The following is a 24,696-nucleotide window of genomic DNA, read 5'->3' as shown; positions in this document are numbered from 1 at the left end:
AACCATTAACAAGCGTGAGAGAAACCACCAATGATGTCAATGGATCTCAAGGTACTGTTTAGTACAGTCCACGAAGTGTGAAGAAGGAGCTGAAGTCGAACACTCGTGGAATCACCCAATCAACAACCAATGATGAAAGTCAATCGTTAGGTGCGAAGAACTTTCCATTGAGGCATGCAAGCTCTGAGGTACCAAAGGGAACCTCTAGATCAATCTCCTGGATAAAGAGTTGATGTCGACAGGAGACGACCCATCGCAGGAGGGCCATAATGTTTCCCCCATCAACGACATGAGATCAGGAACAAGTGGTAGATGGTGAAACAAAGTATCAGAGGAAGAGGCAAGGATGTAAACTACAGAAGGATTATACTCTTGAACATGTCGACGACATGACTCTGGAGGGTGGTAGCATTTAGGTACCAAGGGATCAGAGGCTCGATGGAGATGGCGTGAATCGGATGGAATGAGGCTAAAGGGCAACCCAAACCCACAGAAGGCCAAATGACAACGTACAGATGTCCCAACCTGACAAGAAGCAAAAGTTTCGATGTTCAAGAGTGACTAGCTGCCAATGATGATTTCCAAAGTTTCCCCCACCATTACTGGTGAGTATCGCAGTTATTTTTGAAAACAAGCTTAAAGGGGATAGCATATGCTTGTAATATAAGTTTGACTACTGGTCAAATCCAACCTAGTAATAGTTTAACGAGCCCTAGGGAGGAGAAGCTCGAGTCTCATCATGGTGATGAGTCCAATGTCGTCAGGGTTTAACGAGTCCGACATAGGTAAAACTCAGAGTCTTTTTCATGTTTATAGAGTTTGAAAAAGACACAGAAAATAAAACTCTAGGGGGGTCCTTTTTCGTATATTTTTGTCTCTCGAGCCCGAAAAAGTATAAAATGATACTTGAAAGAACCACTTGACCATTATGCTCAAGGAGTACTTTTCGTGATTAGTGGTCTCGACCTGAAAGAGTAGAAAAGCATCAAAATCACGTCATTTTGTAACCAATAACAAGCTTGAAATGACAAAAGCTCAGCAATATTTTCACGTTTATACAGTCAGAAAAGAGCTTAAAGTAGACCACCATTTTTATTCTCTTTAACGAGTCAAAAAAGGGAAAAAAAATACTCGACAATCTTTTTATTTTTTACTAGTCAGAAAAGGGCTTAAAGCTGACTCATCCTAGAGGAACGAGTGGTATAAAGGGTAGCAACTGGTTCTGACAATGGTGGAATTGCTCAAACATGTAATGGTCAAGAGGCTGGCTAATAAAACCACTCATCGTTGTGGTTCCTCAGGAAAGGATAAACAATCAAGTGAAAGCATATGATCAGCCAAAGAGATGGTGGCAATGGAATGAAACAACCAAGGCTCATCTAGCAGAAATTTAGTGGATAAAAACGAAAATCATGAGATGTAAATCAGGTATAGGTTCATTTTTACACAATCTTGAACCATGGAGAATCCTACTTGGATTCTGTTTAATGTTTACAAAAGCTTGAAATGAAAAACTATGCTTGTTATTAGTTTGCATGCTCCCAGCATAATGACGCAATTTGAGGTACATGGCCCCCAAGCTTCATTGCATTCAATGAGGTGGATGGAATGAATGTTCACTCTCAAGATCTTGGAAATACTTGACTTGGATTTTACGAGATCTTAATCAAAGACTCAATTTGGAAAGGGAGTTGTTTCATTTTTTAATGGGGTTGACATAGTGAAAGAACTATCCTCATAACTCTTGCTTCATTTTTTAACGAGGTTGACACAGGAAATGAACCATCCTCGGGACTCCTTGTTTCATTTTTTAATGATCTTAACATAAGACAAGGAACGATGCTCGTGACACCCGATTTCATTTTTTAATGAAGTTGAGACAGGAACAAACTATCCTCATACACCCAGTTTCATTTGCCATATGAGAACATGGCTCCCAAGAGGTTGTCGCAGGATGGAAGGAATGCACTTTGGGAGGAATACATGTCATGAGGCTCTAATGATAGATCAGGTTCCAATGACCCCAGTACGAGATGTACATGACCATCTACATAATCCTCAGCAAAGGTGGAGATGGAACGAGTAGCCACATAATTGACTTGTGGCAAAGAAGGTACTTCTTGCGAGCAAGAACCAATAGGGGACGATGGCTGCACAGGAGTCACCAGGGAACTAAAGAATGATAATTGATCTACGGTCACCATTCTTCTGTTGTGTGGAAAAAAAACCACACAGAAAAGTGAAGAGACGAGGGCCCCCATGGCATAAACATAGTCACGACAAAGGAGAAGACTAAAATCCAAAGCACCTTGGACAACCATGATGTCTATATAGATGGTTTTTCCCCCCAAAGTAACATGAAGCTTTGGGAGGTTCCCTAAAGGTTTACTGGTTCCTCTGTCAAACGCCAACAGATTCTGTGTGACTGGCACAAGCTGTGGGGAGCCCAAAGCTTGCGAAGTAGTGGAAGGCATAAGACTAACAAACCCACCCTCATCCAAGATAGTGCTAGGTACTGCCTTATCATAGGCATGTACTGTAATCTGGAAAAGCACATAGGATGGAAGGTGGAATGCAGTCAAATGACTCTAGTTGAAGGAAACGACCGAACTACTTGGTGGGGGAATCGTATGATTTCCCCCCTGCTCTACAGGAACCAAAGAAGGACTCTCATGATTAGCAGGGATAGGAGGTTTGTTTTCAGGCCCTGGAGAATATGATGAGATGAGGAGAACATGAGCATGATTCTCTTCCAAAATAGAGTGATCAACAGGTGGTGAACCCAAGTCGAAACTCTCTCCAACCAATGGTTGGTCTGGAACAGGCTTAGCACAGCCAGGCTCGGAAGGAGGAGGACAGACAAGAGAAGAATTTAAGTCAATCTCTTTGTCAATGGGGAGAGGGTCTGAAGAGAGCCTCTGATAGCCAACGGGAAGTTTGGGGGAAGAAGCTGTAAGACTTTCCAAAACGGCAGAAGCTTGATCCATGAGCAGACAAAGGTGAAGGGGATGGTGGCCTTCACATAGCCTACAGGGGAATCGAATCTTCCCTTTCTTCTTACCACTTCCAGTTGATAGGGTGGCATCATCATGAGCTTCAGAGGATGATGAGGGACGAGCTAGATCATGAGACCATACTTCTAAGATCCTAGGAATACTAGGACAATCACGAAGAATATGGTCACCCTTGCACAATTTACAAGGCAACTTAACCTTCTGCAGAGGAGAAGAAGGTGTTCTGACCTGAGATGTACTCAGAGAAATAGCTGCACAGGTGGTCTCACATTTATTGGACTTCTTCTTCTTCTTCATTTTCATCTTCTTCTTCTTATTCTCCTGGTTACTAGATGTGAAACTTTCACCAGGAAAAGGAGGAGAGGAAGAGGAAGAAACATGGGAAGAAGGCATAGGCTCAACCTTGGAGTCAACATGTCATGGTTCGGATAAAGGAGATGGTGGAATATGAGTCATGGCACTCAAGACCACTGAGATTGAAAACAACCAAATGTGTAAACTGATGGTTAACCCAAGCAAGGACAGTGTTTCCATATATGTAGCACTGGCATTTCCAAAAGAAGGAAATGGACTAGGATTCCCATCTGGGGAAAGACCTTGGCTAGTAGACTCAGGGAATTTTGCCATCAGGAACGATCTTGAAAACACTCGAACTATAATGAAGAACTCTAACTGTTACCAAGAATATTTTGTGGGTAGTAAATTTTATGACACAGGAACAAAACTTGACCTTTTCATGTTTCAAGAATCGATAAAATGATGAAAAGGTGACTGTATCTCTTTCGAGGTTTAATGAGCCTGAAAGGATAAGTGCTTAGATGGATCTTTTCTTTTAGGGAGTCTGAAAAGGAACAAAAGTGACTACTCTAGAGAAACTAGGCAAAAGGTTTACCAAACATCCCGTAAAACTGCATATACACCTTGGCGATCATATGAAAACCAAAGACTTTTTGTATGGCAGTCCATCTTCTCAAATGCTGTGTTCGGTACGTTACGGTTTGCAAGGCGGCAGACACGGCTTCCTAGGGATATAGGATGATAACCTAGTGGGGTCTCCCAACATATACTTGACGGTACTAGGAGCACAATTCCGTGCTAGACCACTACTAGGTCACAGAAGGAAGAATCACCCAACCTTGAGTGAAAGCAATAGCAACTAGGTTTAACGATGTCGGAGCACATCTCTAGCCTAGACCTCTAAATAATGAGCGTTATGTTCCAATGCGTTATTAGGTTTATTCTGTTCCTTCTAAAGTTGATCTTGAATTATGTTTCAATTTTCAGGATTTACTGTATGTATACAACAAATCATAGGATGCAGCTAGAATGAGCAAAAATATCCTTTTTCTTCAATGAACACCTGCCTACAGGAGGGTAGAGAGTTCATTCCCAAACCAAAAAAACCAAGACAACAAAGACAGCCACTCAATGCATACAGATATCAATTCCTAAAGTGCATGGATACTACTAATGAGAGATCTTATCATTCACTTTCTAATATGCAAACTTGAAATGAAAATTTACTTTCACTTTCGTATACTAAATGAATGTAATCCTTTTGATTTTGATGTCTTTAAATCTAGAAGAAACAAATAAGCAACAAGCAAGTGTGGGAAACACTGGTTGATCCAAACAATTGTGATCTATGTTCAGTAGCAAAGAGAAATCGAATCAACGCCTAATATTGGTTCAATAACCGTCACTAAACAATCAACCAAAAACAAGAAAAGGGGAAGGCTCAATCAAACCAACAAAAAGCTACAAACGAACCTTGAGAAAACAAGTAATCAAGCCAACTGATTCAAGAAACTTGAAATAATGAATTAGGTCACACAGGGAAAAAAGCAAGATTCATTCAATAAAGCTGACAAAAGAGTGCCTTAACCATAAACAATGAAAAGCAAGCTACTAAGTAGGCGAGAAAAGTAAGGGACCAGCAGGAATGATGGACTCAAGAGGTAAAATTGAGAAAATCAATTCTACAGCAATCAGCGCGGGTAAAACACAAGCAACTAGCGCTAATAAAGAACTAACTGCAGCAACAGAGTGATGTCAGCACGGAAGTACACGACTTTCCCACGATGGTTGGATTTTCAGAACTGTCGCAACTATGAGGCGTAATTACACGATGCAGAGGATATTACAAAAGGGTGAGCGTGATGACAGTGTGACTGTTAAATTTAAATCTGCGATGATGTTCAAAACAATGACAGGTGAAACAAAACTCCCAAATAAAAAGTAGTCAATCCTTCAATCAAAAAGAGGTACTTCCCAAATCAAGCCAGGAAACTCAAAAGACTGATAACTAATCCCCAAACTTCAAAAGAGATCAAATCAAAAATCAAAACAAGAGAAAACAAAGGAAGAACAAAGGCCAAGCTCCCTAGTGGAGTCGCCAATTTGTGATGTAGGAAAGTGTTCCATCTGAGGACAGAGGCAACCCCTCTAGCCCTAGAGTGGGTCTAGTCACAAACAAGGACAGATCAACAACAGCTTTCCCTAAATAGTCATAGTTGGAGGCCTACCTCAACCAATGGTCGATGGAGTTTTGTTGCACTGCTCCAGCTTCCGCTTCCTTCTCCTAATGAGTGATCAACCTCAAACAATGAAAAATAAATACAACAAAGCACGTAACTGGAAAACAACAATGATCTGTTTACTCACAAAGTCAAGAAATCATGAGCTATCAAGTACATTACATATAAGACATAAGAAAACATCATTGATTGTATTAATAATGAAATAAGAGTAAGCTTACAACCAAAGTCTTGACGTCACAAGCCTTCTCAGAGGGATCTAGCTACCATGTTCCTCGATCATTCACTCTTTGAAGATGCATCTCCCAACATACAAGTCTCTCTCACTCATAAGTTTTACGTAAGGTTAAGGGCACTTCACAACCTTCCACAAGCTATCAAAAATCCCACACTTGTCACACTCACACCAGCTATCTAGCAAACTCACAAACACTAACAGCACTGCTTAACTAGCCAACTATCAGAAACTATCCAAACTAGTAGTGCATAGCAATGGTGAGAGTTTAAATAGGAGAAGGAGTCTCCATGAAAGGTTGAATAATGAGATTATCCCAAAGGAAGGTGGCAAAATTGATGGAACTGTTGTGCCAGAGAAAGGAGGGTGATACAAACTATGCCAACAATTAGGCCTGGAGTCATCTGGAAGGCCGACTATTGGAACAAGTTCATCCAATCTGGATCATCGCAGGGGCATAGCTGAGCTATAGTGCTAACATCGCTAGTGATCAATGTAGCCAGTTAGATCATCGCTAAACATAATAAGTAACCTTGCGACGAAGCATGAAATCAGACCATCACGGGAATCAGATGTATTTCCGCGCTGGCAGCATAGCTAGACCATTTATGAGTGCCCTTCAGCACGTATATTAAGGCCACAGTCGCGCTTAGGAAAAGTGGGTCATTTGGAAACACAAGAGAGCATTTGTTCAATATGAGCATGTTTAACTTGGAAACATGACACAATAGGAGGACTGGAGTGAAGACAGTGGCAAATTACTATGTAACACCTGGAGCTCACACTGCTTTTAATACTTCCTGAACACTATTCCACAACAATTCCCCCTTTTCTTCGTAAAGCTAAGGACCGAAAGTAAGAAGGGAAGAAAACAAGGTGAAGGAAATAGAGCTCAAATATGGCTACTGGCTCACAAGAGGAGGCTCAAACAAATAAAAAGCCTCCCAATCCCCGTGCCTTCACAAAAAGGGGGGAATTGAAGGGGATGATGATCGAGAAGGACTAGGGTGGCCACCCCGGGAGCTCGCACTACGTCTTGTCCTTGCTTAACACCAATCCACAACAATCCAACCTTTTCTCCATAAAGCTAGGGGCTAGAAGGAAGAAGGGAAGAAAACAACGTGAATGAAAGGGATATCAACCGTGGTTACCGGCTCACAACAAGAGGCTTCAAATAGAGAATAAGCTTCCCCAACCCCGTGTCTTGGCAAAAGGGGGGAATTGCAGGGGAGGAAGATTGAGAAGGACTAGGGTGGCCACCCTAGGAGCTCACACTGTGTTTTGTCCTTCCTAAACATCAATCCACAACAATCCAACCTTTTCTCTATAAAGCTAGGGGCAAAAAGGAAGAAGCAAATAAAACAACATGAAAGAAGGAGAAATATCAAATGTTTCTACCAGCTCATAAGGGGAGGCTCAAACAGAGAACAAGCTTCCCCAACCCCATGCCTTCACAAAAAGGGGGGAACTACAGGGGACGACGATTGACAAGGACTAGGGTGGCCACCCCCAGAACTCACACTACTTTTCATCCTTCCTCAACACAAATTCACAACAATCCCACCTTTTCTCCGTAAAGTTAGGGGCCAAAAGCAAGAAGAGAAGAAAACAACATGAAAGCAAGAGATATCAAATGTGGTTACCAGCTCACAAGAGGAGGCTCAAAGAGAGAACAAGCTTCCCAAACCCCATGCCTTCACAAAAAGGGGCAAACTATAGGGGACAACGATCGATAAGGACTAGGGTGGCCACCCCAGGAACTCCCACTGCTTTTTGTCCTTCCTAGACACCAATCTAGAACAATCCCACTTCTTCTCCATAAAGCTAGGGGCTAAAGGAAGAAGGGAAGAAAACAACACCTAAGAAACAAAGATCCCAAGAAAAGAAAGAAGCTCAACAACATGCCAAGTAGATGTCACAAGGCTTCAAATGACAAATAGAATACTAATAACAAACCCACCCCACTATTGCACCCCTCCGTGTACAAAACACCTAACAACCTTTCCAGTGAGAAAGTCAACGGGGGTCAAGAATCAAACTCCAAAAAGGAGTTGTCACAGGACAACACTCAATGTTGGAGAAATCCATGGGCCACAAATACATCGATGGTGCAAGACCACTAAAGAGAGGGACGTCCTCTAAGCTCACCCCACGAAACAAAGAAATGACCAAGTCCTACAAAAAACCCACAATACAAAGGGAGGAACAAAGACACAACCTGCTACTTCTTTTTTCCTTAGAAGGGGAGTGGCTCATGAGAGGACTAGGAATTCCCTTGATGGCAAAGGCATGAGATAAGATTGCGACCCTCATACCCATTGGCGAGGAAAATGCAATCTCGATGGAGCTCAGACTGAGGGAGGGTTTTTTCATTACCTGGACACCCAACACTTCTGCAAGGGCATATCGAGGAATAGTTGGGAGGAGAACAGTGGCCAACCCAATGGGTTGAGCCACTCTTCATCCATCCCATACTTACCCTAATAATTTCCCCTCACTGAAGGTTTGAGCTACCAGGTGCACGCGCAACCACTCCCTTGACCCAACCACTAGCAAAAAAGCTCACCCAAGCAAACACATCAACCACCACTGCATTTTTGAGAGAACCAACTATGGAAGCCTGCACCCTTAGCCCATGCCTTCCAACAAACAAAATACTGAGCATCACCACTATGAATGAGTCTAATTTTATCCATCATATTTCCCAAGCACCTCAACTGCAGCAACCATGCCTGGCCAAAGAGATTGTCGAAAGGGCTCCCAAGAAACAAGCTTCTGAACCCCCTACAGAAACACATTGGGTGAAAGAAAAACAAAGGATGGGTGGGACAAGCACAATCATAGCTTGCAAGCACACACACGAAAAAACAAGTATTACCTCAAGATAAGCAACCGACAATGTTCCTACCAAACACCAAACCCGCTCCCCTAGAGACACACCACATAGTCCCACATTGCAATCAAAACCCAGCCAACCAGAACCAAAAAAGAAAACCCTGCTATCAATGATCCTACCGTAGGTTCACCTACAGTAACCTAGTTATGACTTCTCCTTCCTCTAAATGGTAAGGTTCAATGAACTTCTCATGACATTGATGGTGGCGAACCACCATCATCGACGCAATCCGAACACTTCATCGGATCAGTCAATTAGTAGGAGCGATGGGCGGTGTGTACAAAGGGCAGGGGCATAGTCAACACGAGTTGATGACACGTGCTTACTAGGAATTCCTCATTGAAGACTAATAATTGCAATGGTCTATCCCCATCACAATGTAATTTGAGAAGATTTCCCGATGCTCTAGAACTAGGAAAACAAACTTGTTGGCTACGTCAGCGTAGCGTGCGTGTGGCCCAAAACATCTAACGTCATCACGGACCTGTTATTGCCTCAAACTTCCATGGCCTAAACAGCCATAGTCACTCTCAGAAGCTGGTCACGAAGAGGAGCCTCCACATAGCTAGTTAGCAAGCTGAGGTCTCGTTCGTTATTAGAATTAAACATACAAATCGCTCCACCATGTAATAACGGCCATGCACCACCACCCATAGAATCAAGAAAGAGCTCTCAATCTGTCATCCTTACTATGTCTGGACCTGGTAATTTTCCTTGTGTTGAGTCAAATTAAGCCGCAGGCTCCACTCTTGGTGGTGCCCTTCCATCAATTCCTTTAAGTTTCATCCTTGCGACCGTACTCCCCCTGGAACCCAAACGCTCTAATTTCTTAGAAGGTGCTAGCAAAGTCCTTAGAGCAACATCCGTTGATCCTTGGTCAGCATCATTTACAGTTGAGACTAGGATGGTATCTGATCATCTTCAAGCCCCCAAATTTCATTCTTGATTAATGAAAACATCCTTAGAAAATGCTTTCGTAGTGGTCCATCATTCATAAATCAAAGAATTTCACCTCTAACAATGAAATACGAATTCCCCCGACAGTCCCTATTAATCATTACTCTGGTCCCAAAGGCCAACACAATAGGACTAGACTCCTATCACGTTATTCCATGCTAATGTATTCAGAGCATAAGCTTACTTTGAGCACTCTAATTTTTTCAAAGTAACAACGCCGAAACCGCGACACAGCCAATTAAGGCTAGGAGCTTGCCATCGACAAAAGCTACGGAAGGGCAGGTGCACACCAAGTAGCCGGACCAACCTTTACAACCCAAGATCCAACTATGAGCTTTTAACTGCAACAACTTAAATATACGCTATTGGAGCTGGAATTACCATGGCTACTAGCATCAGACTTGCCCCCCAATGGATCCTTATTAAGGGATTTAGATTGTACTCATTTGAATTACCCGATTTGATGAGCCCAGTGTTGTTATTTATTGTCACTACCTCCCCATGTCAGGATTGGTAATTTGTGCGCCTACTGCCTTCCTTGGATGTGGCAGCCGTTTCTCAGGCTCCCTCTCTGGAATCGAACCCTAATTCTTCGTCACCCCTCACCACCATGGTATGCCTCTATCCTACCATCGAAAGTTGATAAGGTAGAAATTTGAATGAAGCATCACCAGCACAAGGGCTATGCGATTCGTCGAGTTATCATGATTTACCAGAGAAGTGGGCAAGCCCGCGCTTGCCTTTTATCTAAAAAGTGTATCCCTTGCAAAGAGTCGGGACTTGGTGCACGTATTAGCTCTAGAATTACTACAGTTATCCGAGTAGTATGGTACCATCAAAAAATTTATCACTGATTTAATGAGCCATCCACAGTTTCACAGTCTGGATTAGTTCATACTTATAAATGCATGACTTAATCTTTGAGACAAGCATATGACTACTAGTAATATCAACCAGGTAGCACCCTCCCACTTCAAAGGGCATTCTAGGCGCCTCTTACCAAGAGCCAACCTAAACACCCATCAAGTCAAAGAGATATCAAAATATCATGTAAAACTTTTATGCCTTGCACCTCTTGCATCCCAAGAAGGAAGCACACGCAACATAATAAGCACATGGAGAACAAATGGGTAGACATGCCGAGCCACAACGAACCAAAGCCATTTTAGAGTTTGCAACCATGTGCCAACCAACAAGAAAATGAGTGATCACTCACCCACTCTCTTAGAAATTCCTCCAAAAGCCTCCATGCCCCGCACTGAGGCCACCTAGGAATCCACTGGGATAGCAGCAACGGTGGACCTCGAAATCCCAATCACCTGCAACAGCCTTGATGCAAAGGAAGTAAATGGAGAATGACCAACCATGCAACCTCTATATTCGAACCCCCCCGCCCCGCACTGATGCCACCTAGGAGTCCACTTAGAGAGTGGCAACAGTGGACCTCGATCAAATGATTGCCTATGGCAGCCTCGACAAGAAGGCAAGGGAAGGAAATAATACAAGACAAACTGAGCCCACAACCTCCCCTAGAAATGCCCCCCAACCCTCCCCTCCATGCCCTCAAATGACCCGCCTGAATGAGTTTACATGGGCACCCACACGACTAAAATGAAGGCACAAGGGAGAGTCGGGAAAACAAGCCGCATGAATGTGCACAAATCCCACCCCCAGTCACAACTTAGCATTTTTGATACGGGCTCATGTGCCTGGGCACACCCTCACACTGAACAACTCAACCGAACGAGTTTACACGGACACCCTTGCCTGACCCACCCGAACAAGTTTACATGGACGCCCTCGCCCGACCCGCCTAAATGACCCACTCGAGCGAGTTGACATGGACGCCCTTAAATGACCCGCTCGAATGAGTTTACATGGGCACCCATATGACCGAAAAGAAGGCACAAGGGAGAGCTAGGGAAATGAGTTGCATGAATGTGCACAAAGCCCACCCTAGGTCACAACTTAGCATCTTGATATAGGCTCATGTGCTTGGGCGTGCCCTCACACTCAATGACCCGACCAAACAAGTTTACACAGACACCCTCGCTCGACCCGCCTGAACAAGTTTACATAGATTCCTCACCCGACCTGCCTGAACGACCAACTTGAATGAGTTTACATGGGTTCCCTCAAACAACCCGCCCGAACGAGTTTACACAAATACCCTCAAACTACCCGCCTGAATGACCCGCCCGAATGTGTTGACAAGGACGCCCTCAAACGACCCACCTGAACAAGTTAACATGGGCACCCACACGACTGAAAAGACATCACAAGGGAGAGCCGGGAAAATGAGTTGCACGAACATGCACAAAGCCGTCACAACTTAGCATTTTTTTATACGGGATTGTGTGCCCAGGCACACCCTCACACTGAATGACTTGACCAAATGAGTTTACACGGACACCCTTGCCCGACCCTCCCGAATGAGTTTACATAGACACCCTTGCTCGACCAGCCTGAACGACTCGCTCGAACGAGTTTACACGGATTCCCTCAAATGACCCACCTGAATGACCAGCCCAAACGAGTTGATAGAGATTCCCTCAAACGACCCAGCCGAACAAGTTCACATGGGCTTCCACATGATCGAAATGAAGGTACAAAGGAGATTTGGGCAAACGAGCTACACGAACATGCACAGAGCCCACTCGAGTTCACAACTTAGCATTTTTTATACAGCTCGTGTGCCCGGGCACGCTCTCACACCAAACGACCTAACTGAATGAGTTTACACAGACACCCTCACCCGACCCAGGGTGTAACAACCTGCGGTTCCTGGGCGCGCGGGCAGACGATGCGTGCATCCGGATGGACAGTGTGACTGCGGTTCGGTTGGAGGATGAGCTCATGACTTGGTTGTGTGATGTGTTAGGTGCATAATGAAAGGTGGGTGAGTTACTTATATGCATGAGAGCATGTGTTAACTTGTATGGAGGCTGACCTATGTTTATGAGGGAGCCGACATGCGTTTTGAAGGAGTTGCGATGGAGAAGGGGCTTTGGGCGAGTTGTTTGGGTAGCCAGGACTACGCCCCACACTTGGTATATATTGGATGAGCATGGAGCTCATTCTAGCATCTCACAATCACTCAACATCATTCCCTCATGTAGAAGAGGCGTAGAAGTACAAGGTGGACTCACAAGAGAGGGAAGGCGCAGATTTAGAGGATGTGCCCGTTCTTGGGAAAGGTCGCACAGAGTTAGGTGTTCTTCTTGGTTTTGGGTGAAGGTGTGGACAGGAATTCCCAGTGGTTGGGTGAGGACTTGCACGGGTGTGTGCCGCCCGATGGATGGTTAAGGCGTGCACGGGTGTGTGGCACCCGGTTTGTGCGACGACTTGGCGCGGGTGTCTTGGCGACTCGGGTGAACACCCGCCCGGCGTGCAAGTGTGCACGGTGACTTGTTGAAGTGTTGAGATTGTGAAAAGAGGTGTGTCTCGGGTAGAGGCGCCCGTGTGTGGTGACTTGGAGGCGTGCCCAAGTTGGGAAAACAACATGATCGTGTGACAGGGTGAACGAAGGGTTGGTGAGTCATGCGGTGACCATGCAGAGGCGTCGACGAGCTGGGCAACCGAGTTTTCTGAAGATTGTAAATTTGGCTAAGTATGAAACTTGGGGTTTCCAAGTATACTTGTAAAGCTTTGTAAACTGTTGTATAATATATTATTCGGGCAGACTCATTGTTCAGGGAGTTGCTCCTCCCTTTATACTATGCAATTGTGTTCATTTATAATTGTTGTTGATAATGAATGTGTATGGGTGTTCATTGGTAAAAAGGATAACATAATAATACTTGGTTGCGAAACACAAACTAAGTAGGAGTAAGTGGTTAGGTGTAGTGCACGAACATAAGTATTGGTGAAAAGAAAGTGTTCGGTCGTGCCGCACCTCACTAAGAGTGGTTGAAAGACTACCGCCGGCTTGGGAGTGTGACACACCCAAACGAGTTTACATGGACGTCCTCGCCCGACCCACCCAAATGACCCGCCCAAAAGAGTTTACACGGATGAACCCAAACAACCCACTTGAATGAGTTGACATGGACATCATCAAACGACCCGTTTGAACGAGTTTACATGGGCACCCACATGACCGAAACTAAGGGATAAGGGAGAGCTGAGAAAACAAGCTACACGAACGTGCACAAAGCCCACCCCGGGTCACAAGTTAGAATTTTTGATACGAGCTCATGTGCCCTATTGTGCCCTCACATTGAAAAATTCACCCGAACGAGTTTACATGAATGCCCTCGCCTAACCCTCCAGACCCGCTCGAACGAGTTTACATAGATGCCCTCGCCCGACCCGCCCGAACGACCCACCCAAATGAGTTTACGCGGACGCCATCAAATGACTTGCCTAAACGAGTTGACACGGATGCCCTCAAACGACCTACCTAAACGACCCGCCCAAATGAGTTGACATGAACGCCCTCAAACGACTTTCCCGAATGAGTTAACATAGGCGTCGACACGATCGAAATGAAGGCACAAGGGAGAGTCAGGAAAATGAGCTACATGAACATCCACAAATCCCACCCCAAGTCATAACTTAGCATTTTTTATATGAGCTCGTGTGCTTGAGCACGCCCTCACACTAAACGACCCAACCAAACAAGCTTACAGACACCCTCACCCGACCCACCTGAACGAGTTTACACGGACGCCCTCACCCAACCCGCCCAAATGACCCGCACGAACGAGTTTACATGGATGCCCTCAAATGATCTGCTTGAATGACCTACCCAAACAAGTTGACACAGAAACTCTCAAATGACCCTCCTGAACGTGCTTACGTGGGTTCCCACACAACTGTAAGGAAGGGACAAGGGAGATCTCGGAAAACGAGCTACACGAATGTACACAAAGCCAACCTCGGGTCACAATTTAGCATTTTTGATATGGGCTCATGTTCTTGGGCACACCCACATAATTAACAACCCAACTGAATGAGTTTACATAGACACACTCGCCTAACCCACCTAAACGATTTTACACGGATGCCCTATCCTAACCCACCCAATGAGTTTACATGGATGCCCTCGCCTGACTCGCCTGAGCAAGTTTACATGGATGCCCTCAAATGACCCGCTCTAACGAGTTTACATAGATGCCCTCAAATGACCTGCCCTAATGATGTGCCTGAACAAGTTGACATAGATGCCCTCAAACGACCTACCCGAATGAGTTTACATGGGTGCCACATGACCGAAATGAAGGGACAAGGGAGAGACGGGCAAAAAAGCTACACAAACATGCACAAAGCACACTCTAGGTCATAACTTAGCATTTTTAATATGGGTTCATTTGCCCAGGTGCGCCCTCACACTGAACAACCCGATCGAATAAGTTACACAGACGCCCTCACTTGACCCACCCAAATGACCCGCCCGAACGAGTTTACACAGATGCCGTCAAATGACCCACCTGAACGAGTTGACATGGACACCTTGAAATGACCCACTTGAATGAGTTTACATGGGCACCCACACAACTGAAATCAAGAGACAAGGGAGAGCCAGGCAAACGAGCTACACGAACATGCACAAAGCCCACCCCAGGTCACAACATAGCATTTTTGATATGGGCTCGTGTGCCTGGGCATGCCCTCACATTGAACGACTCAACCGAATGAGTTTACATGAACACCCTTGCCCAGCTCGCCCGAATGAGTTTACACTGATGCTCTTGCCTGACCCACTCCAACGACCCAGCCAAATGAGTTTACATGAATTCCCTCACCAGGCGCAAATGACCCGCCCTAAAGTGTTTACAAGGACACCCTCAAATGACCCACCCAAACGAGTTTACACGGACGCCCTCAAACGACCCGCCCAAATGAGTTTACGTGGACGCCCTCAAACGACCCACCTAAATGACCTGCCCGAACGAGTTGACACGAACACCCTCAAATGACCCACCCGAACGAGTTTACATAGATGCCCTCAAACGACTCGCCTGAACAAGTTTACATGAACGCCCTCGAATGACCCACCTGAACGCGTTTACAAAGACGTCCTCGAATGACCCGCTCAAACGAGTTTACATGGGCACCCACACTACCGAAACGATGGCACAAGGGAGAACCAGGCAAATGAGCTGCATGAACTTGCACAAAGCCCACCCTAGGTCAAAACTTAGCATTTTTTATACAGGCTCATGTGCCCGAGTGCGCCCTCACACTAAATGACATGACCGAACAATTTTATGTAGTCACCCTCAAACGACCCTCTCGAATGATTTTACATGGCAAAAAACCCGCATGAACGAGTTTACATGGGTGCCCTCAAATTACCTGCCTGAATGAGTTTACATGGGTGCCCTCAAATGACTCGCCCATACGAGTTTACACGGGTGCCCTCAAACGACCCGCCCGAAGGACTTTACATGGGCACCCTCAAATGACCCACCCGAACGAGTTTACATGGGTGCCCTCAAATGACCCGCCCGAAAGAGTTTACATGGAAAATGACCTGTCCAAACGAGTTTACATGGAAAACAACCCTCAAACAACCTGCTTGAATTATTTTACATGGAAAATGACCCTCCCGAATGAGTTTACATGGGTACCCTCAAACGACCCGCCTGAAAAAACAACTCAATTACAAACCCACCTTTCACACAAAAAAATGACGTATGGACAAAGATGAGCATGGCCAACATTACTGCTCATGTGTTACTGAGTGGGGTTGGAGAGTAGATGAGAATCAAGCACCCTACAAATGACCCAAGGCCATCCTTCAGGCAAAACCGATCAAACATCTCAACCACTAGCCCACTTTTCACACGAAAAGCAAGACCATGCCCAAACAAGTTTACATGGGCGTCCTCACACTACCTGACCCGACCCAACTGAATGAGTTTTCATGGGTTCCCTCATAGGACATAATGCGACCTGACCTGACTGAGTTTACATGGCCACCCACACACAACTGAAACGAGCGCACAAGGGAGAGCGAGGCAAACGAGGTACACGAATGTGCACAAAGCCCACCTCGGGTCACAACTTAGCAATTTTGATACGGGTTGATGTGCCTGGGAACACCATCACACTGAAAAAACTGACCAAACAAGTTTACACGGGCACCCTCAAACAACCTACCCAAACGAGTTTACACGAACGCCCTCAAATAACCCACCCAAATGAGTTAACACCAGCGCCCTCAAACGACCTGGTTGAACGAGTTAACACAGACGCACTCAAACGACCTGCCCGAACGAGTTTACATGACCACCCACAAAGGACCCACCCGAACTAATTTACATCAACCCCCTCAAATGACCCACCTGAATAGGTTTACACAGGCACCCTTAAACGACTGGCCCGAACGAGTTTACATGGATGCCCACACATGACCGAAATGAAGGCACAAGATAGAGTCAGGCAAATGAGCTGCACGAACATGCACAAAGCTCACCATGGGTCACAAATTAGCACTATTTAAATGAGCTCGTGTGCCCATGTGTGACCTCACACTGAACAACCCAACCAAACGAGTTTACACATACGCCCTCGCTCGACCCACCCAACCCGCTTGAACAAGTTTACATAGACGCCCTCGCCCAACCTGCCGAAACAAATTTACATGGACGCCCTTGCCCGACCCACCCGAATGAGTTTACATGGATGCCATCAAAATACACACCCAAATGACTTTACACATATGCCCTCAAACAACCCACCCGAACGAGTTGACGCAGACGCCCTCAAACGACCCACCCAAATGAGTTTACATGGGCTCCCACATGACCGAAACAAAGGCACAAGGGAGAGTCGGGCAAATGAGCTACATGAATGTGCACAAAGCCCACCCCTAATCACAACTTAGCATTTTTGATACGAGCTCGTGTGCCATGGTGCACCCTCACACTAAACAACTCAACCAAACGAGTTTACATGGACACCCTCACCCAACCCACCTGAACAAGTTAATGCAGATGCCCTTGCTCGACCTACTCGAACAACGCACCCGAATGAGTTGACACATATGCCCTCAAACTACCCACCTGAATCAGTTTACATGGGAGTTCACACGACCAAAACAAAGGGAAAAAGATGAGCTGGGAAAATGAGCTGCACGAACGTGCATAAAGCCCACCCTAGGTCACAACTTAGCATCTTTGATATGGGCTCGTGTGCCTGAGTGTGCCCTCACAATGAATGACCTAACCAAACAAGTTTACATGGACACCCTCGCCCGACCCGCCTGAATGAGTTTACATGGCCGCCCACACACAACTGAAACGAGCGCACAAGGGAGAGCCAGGCAAACGAGGTACACGAATGTGCACAAAGCCCACCTCGGGTCACAATTTAGCAATTTTGATACGGGTTGATGTGCCTGGGCATGCCATCACACTGAAAAAACTGACCAAACAAGTTTACACGGGCACCCTCAAACAACCTACCCAAACGAGTTTACATGAACGCCCTCAAACAACCCACCCAAATGAGTTAACACCAGCGCCCTCAAATGACCTGCTTGAACGAGTTAACACAAACGCCCTCAAACGACCTGCCCGAACGAGTTTACATGACCACCCACAAAGGACCACCCGAACTAATTTACATCAACCCCCTCAAATGACCCGCCCGAATAGGTTTACACAGGCACCCTTAAACGACCGGCCCGAACGAGTTTACATGGATGCCCACACATGACCGAAATGAAGGCACAAGGTAGAGTCAGGCAAATGAGCTGCACGAACGTGCACAAAGCTCACCATGGGTCACAACTTAGCACTATTGAAATGAGCTCGTGTGCCCATGTGTGACCTCACACTGAACAACCCAACCAAACGAGTTTACACATACGCCCTCGCTCGACCAACCCAACCCGTTTGAACAAGTTTACATAGACGCCCTCACCCAACCTGCCCAAACAAATTTACATGGATGCCCTTGCCCGACCCACCCGAATGAGTTTACACGGATGCCATCAAAATACACACCCAAATGACTTTACACAGATGCCCTCAAACAACCCACCCGAACGAGTTGACGCAGACGCTCTCAAACGACCCACCCAAATGAGTTTACATGGGCTCCCACATGACCGAAACAAAGGCACAAGGGAGAGTCGGGCAAATGAGCTACATGAATGTGCACAAAGCCCACCCCTAATCACAACTTAGCATTTTTGATACGAGCTCGTGTGCCCTGGTGCACCCTCACACTAAACAACTCGACCAAACGAGTTTACATGGACACCCTCACCCAACCCACCTGAACAACTTAATGCAAACGCCCTTGCTCGACCTACTCGAACAACGCACCCGAACGAGTTGACACATATGCCCTCAAACTACCCACCTGAATCAGTTTACATGGGAGTTCACACGACCAAAACAAAGGGAAAAAGATGAGCTGGGAAAATGAGCTGCACGAACGTGCATAAATCCCACCCTAGGTCACAACTTAGCATCTTTGATATGGGCTCGTGTGCCTGAGTGTGCCCTCACACTAAATGACCTAACCAAACAAGTTTACATGGACACCCTCGCTCGACCCGCCTGAATGAGTTTACACAGATGCCCTTTCCCGACCTATCCAAATGACTTGCTCAAAAGAGTTTACATGGATGCCCTCAAACAACCCACCCGAATGAGCCGCCTGAACGAGTTTACACAGACAACCTCAAATGACCCGCCCGAACGCGTTGACACGGACGCCCTCAAATGGCTCACCTGAACGAGTTAACGTGGGTGCCCACATGACCGAAATGAAGGCACAAGGGAGAGCTGAGAAAAAAATCTACATGAACGTGCACAAAGCCCACCTATGGTCACAACTTAGCATTTTTGATAGAGGCTTGTGTGCACAGGCGTGCCCTCACACTGAACGACCCGAATGATTTTACACGGACACCCTCACCTGACCGAGTTTACACAAACACCCTTGCCTGACCTGCCTGAACGAGTTTACACAGACACCCTCAAATGACCTGCTCGAAGGACCCACCCGAATGAACTGACACGGATGCCCTCAAACGACCCAACCGAACGGGTTTACAGGGGCTCCCACACGACATAAATGAAGGCACAAAGGAGAGTCAGGCAAACAAGTTGCACGACCATGCATAAAGTCCACCCTAGGTCACAACTTAGCATTTTCAATACAGGCTCATGCGCCCGAGCGCACCCCCACACTAAACGACCTGACAAAACGAGTTTACACGGACACCCTCGCCTGACCCGCCCAAATGAGTTTACACGGTCACCCTCACCCAACCCGCCCAAATGACTCAGCTGAATGAGTTTACATGGATGCCCTCAAATGAACCGCCCGAATGACCCTCTCGAATGAGTTGACAAGGACACCCTCAAACGACCCACGAACGCGTTTACATGGGCACCCACACAACCAAAATGAAGGGACAAGGGAGAGCTCGGCAAACAAGCTGCATGAATGTGCACAAAGCCTAGCCTGGGTCATAAGTTAGCATTTTTTATACGGGCTCATGTGCCTGGGTGCACCCTCATGCTGAACAACCCACCCAAACAAGTTTACACAAATTCCCTTGCCTGACCCGCTCAAATTAGTTTACACGGATGCCCTTACCCGACCCGCCTAAACAAGTTTACATGAACATCCTCAAACAACCCACTCAAACAACCCACCCAAATGAGTTGACACGGATGCCCTCAAATGACTCGCTCGAATGACCCGCCCAAACAAGTTGAAATGGATACCCTCAAATGACCCACCTGAACAATTTAACATGGGCGCCCACACAATCAAAATGAAGGCACAAGGGAGAGCCAGGAAAACGAGCTACATGAACATGCACAAAGCCCACCCCGGGTCATAACTTAACATTTTTGATATGGGCTTATGAACCCGGGCACGTCCTCACATTGAATGACCCAACCAAACAAGTTTATAAACACCATCACCTGACCCACCCGAACAAGTTTACATGGACTCCCTTGCCTGACCCACCCAAATGACCCACACTAATGAGTTTACATGTGTGCCCTCAAATGATCTACCCAAATGACCTGCCCAAACGAGTTGACACAGACGCCCTCAAACAACCTACCTGAACAAGTATAGATTGGCACCCAAACGACCAAAACGAAGGGACAAGGGAGAGCCAGGCAAACAAGCTGCACGAACATGCACAAAGTCCACCCCGGGTCGCAACTTAGCATTTTTTATATGGGTTCATGTGCCTGGGCATGCCCTTACACTTAAAGACCAGACTAAATGAATTTACATGAACACCCTCGCTTGACCCGCCTAAACGCGTTTACACAAACACCCTCGCCTGACCCGCCCAATGAGTTTACATGGATGCCCTCACCCGACCCGCCCAAGTGAGTTTACATAGACGCCCTCAAATGACCCGCCCGAATGAGTTTACACGGACGCCCTCAAATGACCCGCATGAACGACCTGTGCGAACAAGTTGATATGGATGCCCTCAAAACTTAGCATTTTTGATACAGGCTTGTGTGCCCAGGCATGGCCTCACATTGAATGATCCGATCAGACGAGTTTACATGGACTTCCTCACCCGACCCACCCGAACACGTTTACACAGATGCCCTCACCCAACCCGCCAAACAACCTGCTCGAACAAGTTTACACGGACGCCCTCAAATGACCTGCCCGAATGAGTTGACACGGATGCTCATAAATGACCCACCCAAATGAGTTTACATGGGTGCCTAAATGACCAAAACGAAGGGACAAGGGTGAGCCAGGCAAACGAGCTGCACGAACGTGCACAAAGTCCACCCCGGGACACAACTTAGTATTTTTGATATGGGCTTGTGTGCCCAGTCACGCCTTCACACTGAACAACCCGACCAAATGAGTTTACACAGACGCCCTCACCCAACCCACCCAAATGAGTTTACACAGACACCCTCAAATGATCCGCTCGAATGAGTTGACACAGACACCCTCAAACGACCCGCCCGAACGACCCACCTGAATGAGTTTACATAGATGCACTCAAACAACCCACCCGAATGAGTTTACACGAATTCCATAGAACAACCCGCCTGAACAAGTTTACAAAGATGCCCTCAAACGACCCGCTCGAATGAGTTTACACAGAAGCCGTTAAATGACCCACCTAAATGAGTTTACATGGGCACCCACACTACCAAAACAAAGGCACAAGGGAGATCCGGGCAAATGAGCTGCAATAACGTGCACAAAGCTCACCCCGGGTCACAACTTAGCAATTTTGATATGGGCTTGCGTGCCCGGGCATGCCCTCACACTAAACGACATAACCGAACAAGTTTACACAGGCACCCTCAAATGACCCTCCCGAATGATTTTACATGGACAACGACTCGCCTGAATGAGTTTAAATGGAAAATGACTTGCTCGAATAATTTTACACGGCCACCCTCAAATGACCCTCTCGAACGAGTTTACACGGGTGCCCAAAAATGACCCACCAAAACAAGTTTACATGGGCGCCCTTAAATGACCCGCCCAAATGAGTTTACACAGGTGCCCTCAAACGACCCGCCTGAACGAGTTTACATGGGCGTCGTCAAACTACCCGCCCGAACGAGTTTACACGGGCGCCCTCAAACGACCCGCCCGAATGAGTTTACATGGAAAATGACCTGCCAAAATGAGTTTACATGGCAAAAAACCCTAAAAAAACCTGCCCAAATGATTTTACATGGAAAACAACCCTCCCGAATGAATTTACACTGGTGCCTTCAAACGACCTGCCCAAAAAAACAACTCAATTACCAAGCCACCTTTCACACGAAAAGCTGACCGAGGGACAAAGATGAGCATGGCCAACATTACCGATCATTTGCTACTGAGTGGGGATGGAGAGTAGATGAGAATCAACCACCCTACAAATGACCCAAGGCTATCCTTCAGGAAAAAAAAAACAAACATCTCAATTACCAGCCCACTTTTCACACGAAAAGCAAGACCGCGGCAAAATGAGTTTACATGGGCACCCTCACATGACCCGACCCAACCCAACTGAACGAGTTTTCATGGGTTCCATCATAGGACATGACACGACCCGACACAGCCAATTTTACTTGGTCGCCCACACATGACTGAAACAAAGGCACAAGGGAGAGCTAGGCAAACGAGCTACACGAGCGTGCACAAAGCCCACCTTGGGCCACAACTTAGCAAATTTGACATGGGCTCATGTGCCTGGGTGCACCCTCATGGTGAAAAACCTAATGAAACTAGTTTACATGGGCACCCTCAAATGACCCCCCTGAACAAGTTTATAGGAACGCCCTCAAACGACCCGCCCAAACTTGTTTACATGGGCGCCCTCAAACAACCTGCCCAAACGAGTTAACACAAACACCCTAAAACGACCCGCCCGAACGATTTTACATGACTGCCCACAAATGACCTGCCTGAACGAGTTTACATGAACGCCCTCAAATGACCCGCCCAAATGAGTTTACATGGGCACCCTCAAATGACCGGCCCAAACGAGTTTACATGGACGCGCACACATGAACAAAATGAAAGCACGAGGTAGATTTCTACAAATGAGCTGCACGAATGTGCACAAAGGTCACCATGGGTCACAACTTAGCATTTTTGATATGGCTTCGTGTGCCCGTGTGCGACCTCACATTGAATGACTCGACCGAATGAGTTTACATAGATTCCCTCGCTCGACCCACCTGACCCGCCCAAACGAATTTACATGGACACCCTTGCCCAACCCTCCCGAACAAATTTACATGGACACCCTCGTCTGACCCACCCGAACGAGTTTACATGGATGGCCTCAAACAACTCGCCCGAATGAGTTTACAAGCACGCACTCAAATGACCACCCAAACGAGTTGACACGAACACCCTCAAATGACCCACCTGAATGAGTTTACATGGGCACCCACACGACCAAAATGAAGGCATAAGGGAGAGCCAGGAAAATGAGCTGCATGAATGTGCACAAAGCCCACCCTCGGTCACAACTTAGCATTTTTGTACGAGCTCGTGTATTCGGGTGCACCCTCACACTGAACAACCTAACTGAATGAGTTTACACGGACACCCTCACCCAACCCGCCTGAACGAGTTTACATGGATGCCCTCGCCTGACTCGCCCGAACGAGTTGACATGGACACCCTTAAACAACCTGCCCGAATGAGTTTACATGGGCATCCACATGACTGAAACGAAGGGACAAGGGAGAGTCAGGCAAATGAGCTACACGAACGTGCACAAAGCCCACCCTAGGTCACAACTTAGCATCTTTGATATGGGCTTGTGTGCTTGGGCATGCCCTCATACTGAATGATCCGACCAAACAAGTGTAGACGGACACCCTTGCCCGACCCGCCTGAACGAGTTTACACAGATGCCCTCGCCGGACCCGCCTGAACGACCCGCTCAAATGAATTTACATGGATGCCCTCAAACAACTTTCTCGAATGAGCTGCCCGAACGAGTTTACATGGACACCCTCAAATGACCCGCCCAAATGACTCGCCTCAACGAGTTGACACAGACGCCCTCAAATGACCCACATGAATGAGTTAACATGGGTGCCCACATGACCGAAATGAAGGCACAAGGGAGATTTGGGCAAATGAGCTGCACAAACGTGCACAAAGCCCACCTCTAGTCACAACTTAGCAATTTTGATATGGGCTCGTGTGCCCGAGTGCGCCCTCACACTAAATGACCCCACCAAATGAGTTTAAATGGACACCCTCACCCGACCCACCCGAATGAGTTTACACGGACACCCTCGCTCGACCCGGCCGAATGACCCACCCGAACAAGTTTACATGAACTTCCTCAAGCGACCCACCCGAAGGACCTGCTCGAATGAGTTGATGTAGATGTCGTAAAATGACCTACCTGAATGATATTACATGGGTGCCCACATGACCAAAACGAAGGCACAAAGGAGAGCCGGGCAAATGAGCTACATGAATGTGCACAAAGCCCGCCTTAGCTCACAACTTAAAATTTTTGGTACAAGCTCGTGTGCCCGGGCACGCCCTCACACTAAACGACTCCACCGAATGAGTTTACATGGACACCCTCGCTCTACCCCCCGAACGATTTTACAT

The 24,696-nt window shown here is 46.7% G+C and overlaps 1 pseudogene; it reads right to left on the bottom strand.

The window, feature by feature from the left end:
• Nucleotides 1-8,789: 8,789 nt before the first annotated feature.
• On the bottom strand, nucleotides 8,790-10,599 carry LOC149157391 (18S ribosomal RNA; annotated as a pseudogene).
• Between the last annotated feature and the right edge of the window lie 14,097 nt (nucleotides 10,600-24,696).

The sequence above is a fragment of the Pinus tabuliformis genome, chromosome 5_2, assembly GCF_031772625.1.
Source record: "Pinus tabuliformis cultivar Carrire ecotype Pingquan chromosome 5_2, CPIR1, whole genome shotgun sequence".
Lineage (NCBI taxonomy): Eukaryota > Viridiplantae > Streptophyta > Pinopsida > Pinales > Pinaceae > Pinus > Pinus tabuliformis.
Note: the sequence above shows the minus strand (reverse complement) of the source record. Positions and strands in the feature narration are given on the sequence as shown.